Below are 12,526 nucleotides of genomic sequence, written 5' to 3' on the forward strand. Positions count from 1 at the left end.
TGATAGAGATCATGTCCCAGCATGCATTTCGGCGCTTCAATAGTAACACACGGCGGGTATTTCCATGCCACTATGTGTGTTCAAAAAATCTAATTATTATTAATATTAATTTTTGAATGCTCCGCTTAAATTTTTAGCCTGTTTTTCGGACTTTTATTATAAGTATTCGGATTTTTTTTTTATTTTTTGAAAATCTGAAGCGCTGAATTGATGAAGAAGAATGAAAGTACTAGTCCCGGTTACAGAGAGCGTGCCGCTCGCGCGCGTGCTGTAGTCTGATACACTGCTCATCACATCTGACACTTTGTGTTCAGTGCTTTGAGGGATGAGGCGCGAGCTTGAGATTCTGCGTGAAGCTACTGGAGAAACCTCGCTAATTATCTCATAAGAATAACTTGACATAACTTACTCTGTGATGAAGGTGAACGTGCTCTTTATTCTGACATCTGCCTTCATCTGCAGTTTGACAGACTCGGCCAAACTCAATATACCGAAGGTTTTATTACCTCTTGCCAGAAGCACGAAGATTAATTTTACACTGGAAGCAACTGAAGGATGTTATCGATGGTAAGCGCACTGAATATTGAATAATACTTGTCAAGTCATTAAGAAACACTGTTACATTAATAATGTAATAAAACACACCTAGAATACCAAGCCTGGTTAATAAGATGCTTTGTAACATCAAACATGATGTCCGTGACAGGTCGAATGAGAAAGTAAAGTAGAGGAGGAACATGGTGGGATACTTTATGATTTTTTAATGAAGTACCAGTATAACTGTTGCCACTGTGAAGATGAATGCAGAAAGCTGAAGCACGTGGTGCTGTTGTGAGGGAGGCTGGGTGTTTCATCTGCTGTAGCACTTTTCAAATGTCTTGTAAATGTGCATACTTTGTAGTTTAGAAAATGTATGTTTTACTGCTCGAACTACAAGAGTTGCATGTTATTATAACAGTATTGAAATCTTTTTTGCCCAGCTACATCACCCACTCATAATTCATATCAGCTCATTATTCATATAGTTCATTATTAGTATCAGTTTGTAAATACCAAATTTTCCAAGGACAACACAACTGCATGCTCTGGATGCAGAGTTTCAAGCCTGTAACTTCCTGTCAGACTGCATACAGTTCCAGATCCCCGGTGAACCACTGCGTTCTCTCCGCAGGTCGTCCAACAGGCCGGAGGTGGCCAGTATAGAGGCCGTGGACGTGGATGAGCGTCAGTGCTCTCATAAGGCAGTTGTGCAGGCCCGCTCCACTCAGCCGTCCAGACTCACCAGCATCATACTCGCCGAGGACATCTGTGAGTGCCGCTGACTCCTCCTCTTACTGTTGGAGTCACTTCGTCATTTGATGTTCGTTTTTAATCATCTCATCATTGATAATTGCAAAGGCAATGTCATATGAACCCTTATATCAGTTATTTGCATTATTACCTATACTTAAAGAGGCCTTTTGTTCACTGATAATTGTCCACTGCTTCATTAGAACTGGATCAGTCTCATTTCTGAGCTGCTCATTCAGGCTGGGTTTGTGAACTTCTCTCATTTACTCGAACGTTTGTGAATAATAGCATGGATTTCTGTATGTTCCTCACAAAAAAAGCTGTCGTATGACTTTGGAGGACTTGGAATATAGCTGTACATGCTTGTTTAATGAAACTCTAATGGTGCTCTTTTGTCATTTGAGCTTGACGCCTCCAGCCTTCATTCACTTTCATTATATTGAGAAGACTGTGATGTTTTGTGTTTTACAGTAGAGACTAAATGGCAGTTTTTTCTGTAAGGGAAGTAAACAGTGAGATATGTTTTTAATCTAAGGCATATTTTAGGTGAACAGAATCAGATTACTGTGACGTTTTGTGTTTTACAGTAGAGACTATAAGAGTGGTGTTTGTGTGTCCTGTTTTTGGGAATTGGCTGATTTATGTGCTGTGCTGTGTGTGTGTGTGTGTGTGTGTGTGTGTGTGTGTGTGTGTGTGTGTGTGTGTGTGTGTGTGTGTGTGTGTGTGTGTGTGTGTGTGTGTGTGTGTGTGTGTGTGTGTGTGTGTGTCAGTGACCGGACAGGTGCTGCGCTGTGACGCTATCGTGGATGTGATCAGCGCGATCCAGATCGAGTCCACCACGCGAGAGCTTCATCTGGAGGATTCGCCGCTGGAGCTGAAGATCCATGCGCTGGATTCAGAGGGTGAGTACGATTATGGTGATCTTTAAAAGAAATCATTTTGTGTTTGACAACAATGTTATATTGTTTGGAATTATATTTTGTTTGTATACTCTCTGTCATGGACAGTACATTACTTAAAGTATCAGATAATTTGAATTTTAACCCTTTTAAACCCGAAGTGTAACCACCAATGAAAAAATTAATAATCAAATTACTAAGCAACTACTGAATGTAATAACACAAAATGGGTATCATTTTAAAAGCTTTTTTAAAATGTAGTTATTTTGAAGTTATTCTTAACGAGTGCTGAGTAGTTTCTCTAAAATGGAGTGTACATCTTTTTTTATTTAACTACATATCACTCAGTCAACATTCATAAATGTTAGTATTTTAATTTTACTGTTGTTCTGTAAAATAAAATAAGAAGACAATAATAATGATAATAATAATTACAACAGCTGTGTAAATACATTTATTATAAAATTCACACATAGTGTTCAAATTGGGATCTGTATTATTTTCTAATGTTTTAAAAGAAGTCTCTTCTGCTCAGCAAGGCTGCTTTTATTTGTACAGTAAAAATACATGCCTGATTCAAGAAGGGGTCTGATGGCCAAAAAATATTATTTTACTTATTATTTAAATTGTGCTTTGTTGTCATAATGTAAATATTTTTAAATTGTTGTTTTTTAATTGATAATTTAATTGTTAAAAAGCACATTTTGCCTATTTAATTTATGCAATGGTGAGAAAAAATTGGCAAAAATACTTGGCAAATTGGCAGGAAATAATTAATAAGAAGTGCTTGTTTGTTTCTGAGTCAGCCAAGAATTTTATTTGGGTACCAACCTATCTTAAGGAGTGCTGAGCAGTCCTTCTAAACCAGAGTGTAGAAGAAAAAATAATAATCACATTTTTAAAACCACTGCCTTGATCAACACAAAATAGGTGTTATCTGAAAGAGTCTGAACATGCATGTGCATGTGTCCATTAACTCCTAAGTAGTGCAGAGTTATTTGCTGATAAATAGAAAAAATGTTTTCATAATTTCTAAAATCTTTTTTTGTGCCTTGTCTAATATGTCAAAAACATAATACAGCTCAGATAGCCATGTGTCATTTGAAATGTCTCAAAGAGTGGAATAAAACAAGCATAATTGTTTGGGGCTTGGACAGTTTCAAAGGGCTAAGAAAAAGGCAACCTTAGTTCCAAATGCTGTAACTTTTGATTATTTCATGATATCACCACAAAATGTAAATCACATACAGCACACTTGTTGGGGAACATCACCAGAAAAAAAAAAACTGCTTACTTATTTCTTTCCAGAATTATTAAATGTCAAATAAGACAGATATGAAAATTTCCATTGAACACACTAGTTTTTCTTTTATTACTTTTATTTCTCAGCATGAGGATGTCCAAATGTAAAGACTTTTTTTTTTCTAAAAATACAGTTTTCTATCAAGTGATACCTACCTTTTGACTAGTTTTTAGAAAAAAACAACACCTTCAGGGAGGCAGAAATGCCTTCAGTGGTTAAAGGAACACAGTGTTTGCTGTTAAACATTATAACACTTACCACATGCATTGCTGTCATCTCTGCACATTAAAAGGATTTAGGCTTCCAGGATAACTCTGACAGTGATTTAGGATTGTGTGATGCCGTTCATGTGCTGTCTGGGTCACGCATTGCTCCTTCTGTCTTCAGGAAACACCTTCAGTACTCTCGCCAGTCTGCTGTTTGAGTGGACTGTCGTGAAGGATGCTGAGATGGCAGGCTTCCCCGACTCCTACAACACCCTGCGGTAAGAGCACACCTGTCCTGTGAGGCCCTCTTTCACTCTGACCATCCTGTTTTGTTTTATTTCCTCATGTTTGAATATTTAAGTTTGAATATTTATAAACAAAGGTTTTTTTTGAGCATATGGAGATGGAATTAATATGGGATTTCAGCATAAATACCAAAAAAGCATTTGTAATTTAGCTGTGCTAGACACCATCTTTAAAGGTACAGTTTACCCCAAAATACAGATTCAGTCATTAAATCATATACCAAGGTTGTAAGACTTTGTTTTGTAGAATGCAAAGAAGATATTTTGACCAATGTTTCAAATGATTTTATCCACACAATGGAAATCAGAGGAGTCCAGCATGACTGTTTCATGTAAGGAGCGTGACTGCTGGTGTAATGTTGAGCTGTCTGTCTCCAGGGTGCTGAGGTTTGCGGAGTCGGCGTACACTCCTCCTGCCTATATTTCTGAGATGGAGCGAGTGGGACATCAGGGAGATATCATCCTGGTTTCAGGAATCAAAACCGGCCATGCCAAACTCAAAGCCAAAATACAAGAACCCAATCTATAAGGTTCATGCCAATTTTTGTAGTTGCTTTTACACTTCATCTGAATAGATGTTTGGCCATATTTTGCAAATGTTATGGCATAACTATGAATGTCTTTTCTGGTGGACTGTTTTTCAGGATGTTGGTGCTGCTGAGGTCAGATTGCTGATTCTGGAAAACATCCTTCTGAGTCCTGCGTATGACGTTTATCTGCTTGCCGGCACCTCCATCAAATACAAAGTCCAGAAAATTCGGCAAGGAAAGATTACAGGTGAACTTGCATTAATTCAGCAGTAAATTGTCTTCTTTATTGGTTATTACAGTGTGTTTTTATATAATCAGACAAAATTAACGAACTAAACAGGCTGCCAAAATGCTTTTCAAAATAACATTAATAAAAGCATTTTAAAATGATTTGAATTAAAGCTGCAGTACTGAACTGTGGCCTCTCTATTGCCATTTAAACACTGTAGGAATGTGGATTGGATAGCCTTGCTCTCGATTATCAAAACAATTGCTAATCGTTACTGTTTTAATGTATGTATTAGGAATAAAGAGAATGGACACAAAAGGTCTATAGGGTTGGCCATGTTGGGCTTCATTCCAGTGGACGTGCTTTGTTTCTGAGTGTGTCCTCCTCTCTTTCAGAGCTGTCCATGCCCTGTGATCAGTATGAGCTTCACCTTCAGAACGGGGTCGTGGCCCCTAACGGAAACCCAGATGCCCCTGTGGCAAACCTGGACCGCAGCAGCTCAACAGTGTTTGCCCTTCAGCAGGGACACACCAACATCGTGCTGGACCACAAGAGTATCCTTCACACCAGCGACAAACACGCTGACATGTCCCTGCTTCAGTTCTGAGATTTCACTCAACATTACCAGTCTTTCATGAAGAGAGGGCTGTTTCTGTAGCTTGCTGTGTTTAGAGATGACTGTGTTTTTGCATCAGTCACTTTGATATCTTTATTCTGAGCTTTCCTTCATTCTGAATGTCAAGGTCTCGGGATGCAGGGTGCTGCCCGACTTCCCAACAGCACCATCTATGTCGTGGAGCCTGGATACTTGGTTTGTCTCTTCATTAGCTTTGCATGAAGAAAACTGACTCTCAGCATTTTTGACAACTTGTAATCTTATTAAATGGATGAGTAAATTAATAACACTTTGAGTTTAAGTGATTGAAATAGTGTAATGAAAGGCTTTTTATCATTTTGTCTCCTAGCATTCAAGATTCATCCCGAGGATCGCTGGGTCCTGGAGACGGGGAGGAAATATGAGATCTTCATTGAAGTGTTTGATAAGTCAGGACACAAGATTTACCTCTCCGATGTAAGTCAAGTTTGGATGTTTAAAAAGTCTTTGGTTTTGATTATTTTCAGTGTCATGGAATTAAATTAATCCTCTTCTCACGTCATTATGAGTGCAGAGGTATCTGAAAAGGTAGTCACACGTTACTAAATTAAAGGGTTAGTTCAACTATAAATGAAAATGGTCTTCATTTCATGATGAAGATATTTTAACATTTCTCTCATCATTTTTGTCCAGTACACAGTTTTATCACTGGTAGAAAATAAAATGGGTAAAATATTTTAAAACAAGCATTTCATTCAAATTTGCAATATGTCAAACATACTTATCCTTTTAGTGGGAAAAAATCAAGCCGCAGTAAGAGTTTAAATTAGCCTAGTTTCTCTGGGAAGACCACAGTCTTGGCAACCCTGCTGTTGTCGCAGACAGAAGGCATCTGCCACTAATCACTCACAGACATGAAGCTTGTCAGAGTGGTTTGGAAGACAAGTGCACTCTAAACCATAAGTAATCTATTACATTTCTAAAAAAAAACGGTGGTTTGGTTTTTCCTCAATGGCTACATTTTTCGATTTCTTTTTTGCATCAGTTTTCCTAAAAGTGATGCTTCTGTTTTCTTGAACATACGGCATTGGAAATTTCTCTCTTAACAAATAAACATAAAAAAAATGATCTCTTTTTTTTATGTAAATTTAATTCACATCTTGTGGTAGTGTTTTTTGTTTTTGATTAAAAACTCCTGTTTTCACAGAACATCCGTATAGAAACCATGTTCCCTACAGAGTACTTTGAGGTTCTGCACTCGTCTGTGAATGGATCTTATCACCATGTTAAAGCTCTGAAGCGCGGTCAGACTGTCATTGATGGCACACTGAAAGCGGTTGTTGATCAAGTAGGGGTTTGTCTCCCGTTTTACGAATTCCTGGGATCTTCCCAGTGTTGAGTGTTGTTGGGTTGACACTGTTGTGGTTTATTGTAAACCTCATTTGTGTCTCCAGGCTGGAAGTGTCCACGCACTCTCTGTTCCTGTGCATAATGAGCAGGACGTGGAGATCTACGACCCCATCGTTCACCCGCCATCCTCACGTTCCCCTGGCAGCCTAAAGAGGGAGCGTACCAGTACACTATCAAGGTGTCTTAGTGTCATTTTCTTTCATCAAACATTAACGTTTAAAACGCATGAGAGGAAATAACCTTTGAATCTGGTCTTCCGTGTGTGGTTGAATCTGTACATTGATATGATGTTGTCTCTGTTTCAGGTGACTGGAGGAAGTGGAAACTTCAGTTGGTCGTCCACTAACTCAGCAGTCGCCACGGTTACAGTGAAAGGCGTGATGACCACGGTCAGAGACGTTGGAGTCAGTGGGATTTACGCCCATGACATGAGAAACCCGCTGCACTACGGAGACATGAAGGTGATGCCAGCAATCATGCTTGTACAGATGAGGATTTGTAAAATTACTGTCAAAGATTCTAGTTTTAAATAACTGAGCATGTGTGATGTAAATACTGAGGTAATTCTTGCAGGTGTATGTGATCGAGCCAGTGGGGATGGAGTTCAGCCCGTGTGTGGTGGAGGCCCGCGTGGGCTTGGATCTGGATCTGCCGCTGCGGATCTTCGGTCAGCTGGCCGGAGAGAGAGTGACACTCAGTGACTGCTCTCACTTTGACATGCAGGTGGACATGGAGAGTCACGGCGTCTTTCAGCTGCTGCAGGGTGAGATGAGTTGATGTTGAAAGAATGTATTTTCTAAATACATTTAAAACATTTTTTTGTTATGCTTTCTACAATGATATTGCCCTTGGTATCTCCCAATAAAAATACAATGTCAAATAATTACAGACAGGTGTGTTTGATCAGGGTTGGCACTGAACTCTGCAGGCAGGTAGATCTCCAGGAACAGGATTGGGCAGCCCCTGCTTTAAAACTCTGTTTAGTTTAGTTAAGTTTTCATTTGAAAAAAACACATAAGAGCCAGTGAAACAGATTGAGTGCATATTTCATCTTGAAACATATTCCAATCTTGAAGTTTCCGTTTCAGTGTGACTGATTTCAAACGTTTGTTTGCAGATTTAACAGGAACAGAATGTTATGTAATTAATTTTGAAATCTGTGAATAGCTGTAATATTTGTGGTGTCTTCAGGTAGACTGCCCCCAGGTCAGGGCCACTGCAGCGGGGTCAGAGTTAAGGCTTTGACCCCCGGTTACACCAACTTATTGGTTAGCTACACCCATAGTAATGTTCACCTCAGCGCAAAGATCACCATTGCTGCCTACCCCCCTCTCAAGGTAAGGTTTTAATACCTGTGCTTTGAAGATGGAGAAGGACAGATGTGCATTGTTATCATGAGCAGTGGTTTGATGACCATGGTTTTTCTTTGACAGCCGATTGACCCCGTGTCTGTGGCAGTGGTGACGTTAGGCTCCTCTAAAGACATGACGTTTGAAGGAGGCCCCCAGCCCTGGGTCCTAGAGCCTTCCAAGTTCTTCAGAAACTTGACAGCTGAGGACCACAGCAGTGTCACGCTGTCTCTGTACGGACCTGCCTCACGTACATACTCCAGACATTTGGTCAGAGCCACATGCCGCGCTCTGGAGAACAGGTCAGAGGAGCCTGTGATGTCATATCCTGTGGTCTAGCCACTCGGAATGTGGACTGATATGTTTGAAATGCTCAAATAATTGTGGCTTCGCAGGTCTTAGCAGTGACTGTTGGGAACCAGCCCACCGTGACGAACCCCTTCCCTGCTGTGGAGCCAGCTGTGGTGAAGTTTGTGTGCGCACCTCCGTCACGTCTCACACTGACGCCCATCTACCTGAACCCTCAGCTGGATGTGTCCTGTCCTCTGCTGCAGCAGAACAAACAAGTGGTGAGCGCTCAAACTCTCAGACATATTTTTAGTCTTCTTATGACAGGAAGTTCACGAGCGTTTGCACTTGTTCTGTAGGTGCCGGTTTCGAATTATCACAACCCAGAGCTGGATGTGGCAGCCTTTGACCAGCAGGGCAGGAAGTTCGATAACTTCAGCTCTTTGAGTATGATCTGGGAGTCCTCCAAAGTTTCCCTGGCGAGCATTGAACCAACCATGCCCATGCAGCTACATGTACACGAGGATGACAACAAACAGAAAAAACTCCACGGTACCTCACACTGATTACTTCAGGCCATTGAGAATTATGAAATACAAGTATGTATTAGGAATTGATAGAATGACAAAAGTCATATTACATTATATCTTTATTACTCATTTTACAGCATATCGCATAACACCATATATCACAATTAGGGATGTCACGGTGAGGAAATTTTTTCACCGGTATATAAACTGACAAAAGCTGTATTACCAGTAACACCGGAGGGGCGGGGCTTTGGAAGCCTTTACTTTCGCGTTCAAATTCGTGATGTTGGTGTCACGTTTTACAAGAAAAGATGTTGCTCATATATCTACACACCTTTCACTTTCTAAGACTAAAGTGAATGCTTGAAAGATGGATTCTTCATTAATTTTAACGACAAGCATGACAATACAACAGTACAACAATACAAGAACAATACAACAATACAATGACAAACTAGCTTATATAATGTTAAAAGACGTTATATAAAATTCTGTATTATGTATATCGACCAATAAATTACAATAAGTTCAATAATAACACTGTCAAAACAAATAAGTAAAAATAAATTTAAGAAGCTTCCAAAAATGTCGCATAACATCGGGTCAACAGGCTTTTCAAAAGGAAAACAAAATTAAAACTAAACTGTCTGTGGTGACAGTGTTGCATGTTTTTTTTTTTTTTTTTTTAAAAAAACCATCATATTCACCTTCTCTGGTTTGAGAAGCGGTCTTTTAATTTCAAAATATCGGCAACATGTACTTTTACTTTTTTCTGGGAAACCTAATCCTCCGCCATTGTCTCGTCAGTATTCACGTCACTCACATTTTACGTGCCCGCGTTTATACAGGCTATACACCTGACGTGCTCTCACTCTCTTCGTGTGAAGTCTGACTCCTGCTGCTCTAATTGCATCCATAAAGTATCAATTTTGACATATCTCTGTAGATGCCTATATACATAACCATTGTGTCTTAAGTTCTTTAAAAATTGCACTGCATATTTATTTTTACCAGTTCACACACATTTTTACTGTCACACAATCATATACCATTACACCGCTCAACCTAGTGCTCATAGTTATGTATGTGATGTTTTCCGCAGGATATCAGACGGTCCTTGTCCATCATGAATCAGGCGTGGCAGCCATCACTGTGACCGCAGTCGGCTATCAAACGTCCCATCTAGAGGCAGCAGATGTTTTGAGTGGAGTGAGTTCAATCTCAGCCTGTTTTCACAATAGTTTATGAGAAACAGATTTTGGTCAAATATTATTTTAGAGGTAGACATGATTGTCTATTGTCCATTGTCATTTCTTGTCTTAGATGCAAAAGGCTGTTTTGGACAGCAGAGTTTCAAGATACTAAAAATAATAATGTATACTTCTTAATGTGTTTATTGTTGTTGGCAGGTTTTTTAAATTAGGATAATCATGGCAAACCAAATGAATATTTATTGTGTTTGAGTGGTTACTGTATGTATGTACAGTATATGGTCTGTTATTTTTTTCTAAAGTAAGCTACATGTAAGATAAAAGTATGTGACACATTTGTTTTTGCAACAGCTCCAGCTCTCTGATTCACTGTGTAGTACATGAGTGTTCAAATTGGTTAATTCATGGCTGATTTAGTGCACTATTGAACAGCTATTGTGCAGTATTGAACCACTATTGTGTGGTAGTGACCTGCTACTGTGCACTATTGAACCACTATTGTACCGATACTGTGCACTATTAAGCCGCTGTTGTGCACTATTGAACCTATATTGTGAACTATTGAACCAATATTGTGCACTATTAAGTCACTGTTGGTGCACTATTGAACCGATATTGTGCAGTATTGAACCGCTATTGTGCGATATTGACCTGCTACTGTGCACTATTGAACCACTATTGTAACCGATATTATGCACTATTGAGCCGCTATTGTGCACTATTGAACCGATATTGTCCACTATTGAGCCGCTATTGTGCACTATTGAACCGATATTTATGCACTATTGAGCCGCTGTTGTGCACTATTGAACCGATATTGTCCACTGTTGAGCCGCTATTGTGCACTATTGAACCGATATTTATGCACTATTGAGCCGCTGTTGTGCACTATTGAACCGATATAGTGTACTATTGAATAGAGTGTCGACCGATAGTGGATTTTGCCGATACCGATAGCTAGGTTGGACCACACTGGCAGATACAGATTAATAGTGCTTTATTAAAAAAAAAAAAAGTACTGAAATCATACTAGTAGTAGTAATAATAATAAAGTAATAATAATAGTAATAGCAAATGTTGAAATTACCACAAAATCCTTTTATTTTTTCCTAAATTCCGTTTTATTTTTTTTTTAATTCTGTTTTTTCTGTTTAGAATTTTTCTGGATTCTGTTTTTTTCCATTTGAATTTTGCTCCACTCAGTTTTAATAGTTAGTTTTAAGTTTATTAATCAAAAAGCATGTCTAATTAAACCATGAAACGTATACATTTTCACATCATCATTAATAAAAGTTTAAACAAAAAATTACATGTTTTAGGGCCCTATGAAATGTTTTATTTTTTCTCACAATATTTTTTTTTATTGTAACAAATTCTATGTTTTTAGCATGTATAATTATATGAATGCATAAAACAACTTAATTTTTTTTTTTTTTCTTATGATTTTTTTCCCCTCAAAAATTCTGTGTTGTGTATTACATTTTTTCTGGTTATCAAATGAAGGCATGAAACATTAATTTCTTTTAACTTTTAAATTACTGAAAATTAAGCAAACTTTTTTTGGCAAACAAAGGGGATTTACTATTAAAATTAAAACATGGAAGAAATGTTGTGTGATTATTCCTTAAAAAATAATGTTTGTTTCATTTTAGTAGTAGTAGTAGGCTAAGTACATTCTACTGAAAAATAGATCGGACTTTTATTTCTTGTTCTGTGTATGTGATATGAGGCTAGTTTTACTCAAATCAAACGGTCAGAAGCTCATCAAAAACTCTCTCAGAGCAGATCTAGAAAATGTTGTGCATGTGTGTTACGTCCTCATTTAGAGAGACGACAGAAGCTGAAATCACCGCGAGCATCACACGCGCTTCAGTGTAAATGAAACCTTGTGTCTGCGCCATTCATTAGAGTCACGCAGAACATGCAGGATCGACTTTTAAGGCTTAATAGTTACAGATACTAGTACATATCGCGATTTGATTTAAGTGTAATGACCTACTTTTGATTAATTCATTCAGAATTTTGACAAATTCTGTGACATTCCGCGTTAAACTGTGAATTCTGTTTTTATGACTGGATTCCATGCGCTTTTTCCGCATCACAGAAATCAAGTCAAGTCAAGTCACATTTATTTATATAGCGCTTTAAACAAAAAAGATTGCGTCAAAGCAACTGAACAACATTAATTAGGAAAACAGTTGTGTCAATAATGCAAAATGACAGTTAAAGGCAGTTCATCATTGAATTCAGTGATGTCATCATGCAGCTCAGTTCAGTTTAAATAGTATCTGTGCAATAATTTGCAATCAAGTCAACGATATCGCTGTAAATGAAGTGTCCCTCAAACAAGCAAGCCAGAGGCGACAGCAGCAAGGAACCAA

General features: G+C 38.4%; 1 pseudogene; it reads left to right on the top strand.

The window, feature by feature from the left end:
• The first annotated feature begins 225 nt into the window (after positions 1–225).
• Positions 226–12,526, top strand: part of LOC122135153 — a 33,834-nt pseudogene continuing 21,533 nt past the window's right edge.

Source organism: Cyprinus carpio, chromosome A23, assembly GCF_018340385.1.
Source record: "Cyprinus carpio isolate SPL01 chromosome A23, ASM1834038v1, whole genome shotgun sequence".
Taxonomy (NCBI): domain Eukaryota; kingdom Metazoa; phylum Chordata; class Actinopteri; order Cypriniformes; family Cyprinidae; genus Cyprinus; species Cyprinus carpio.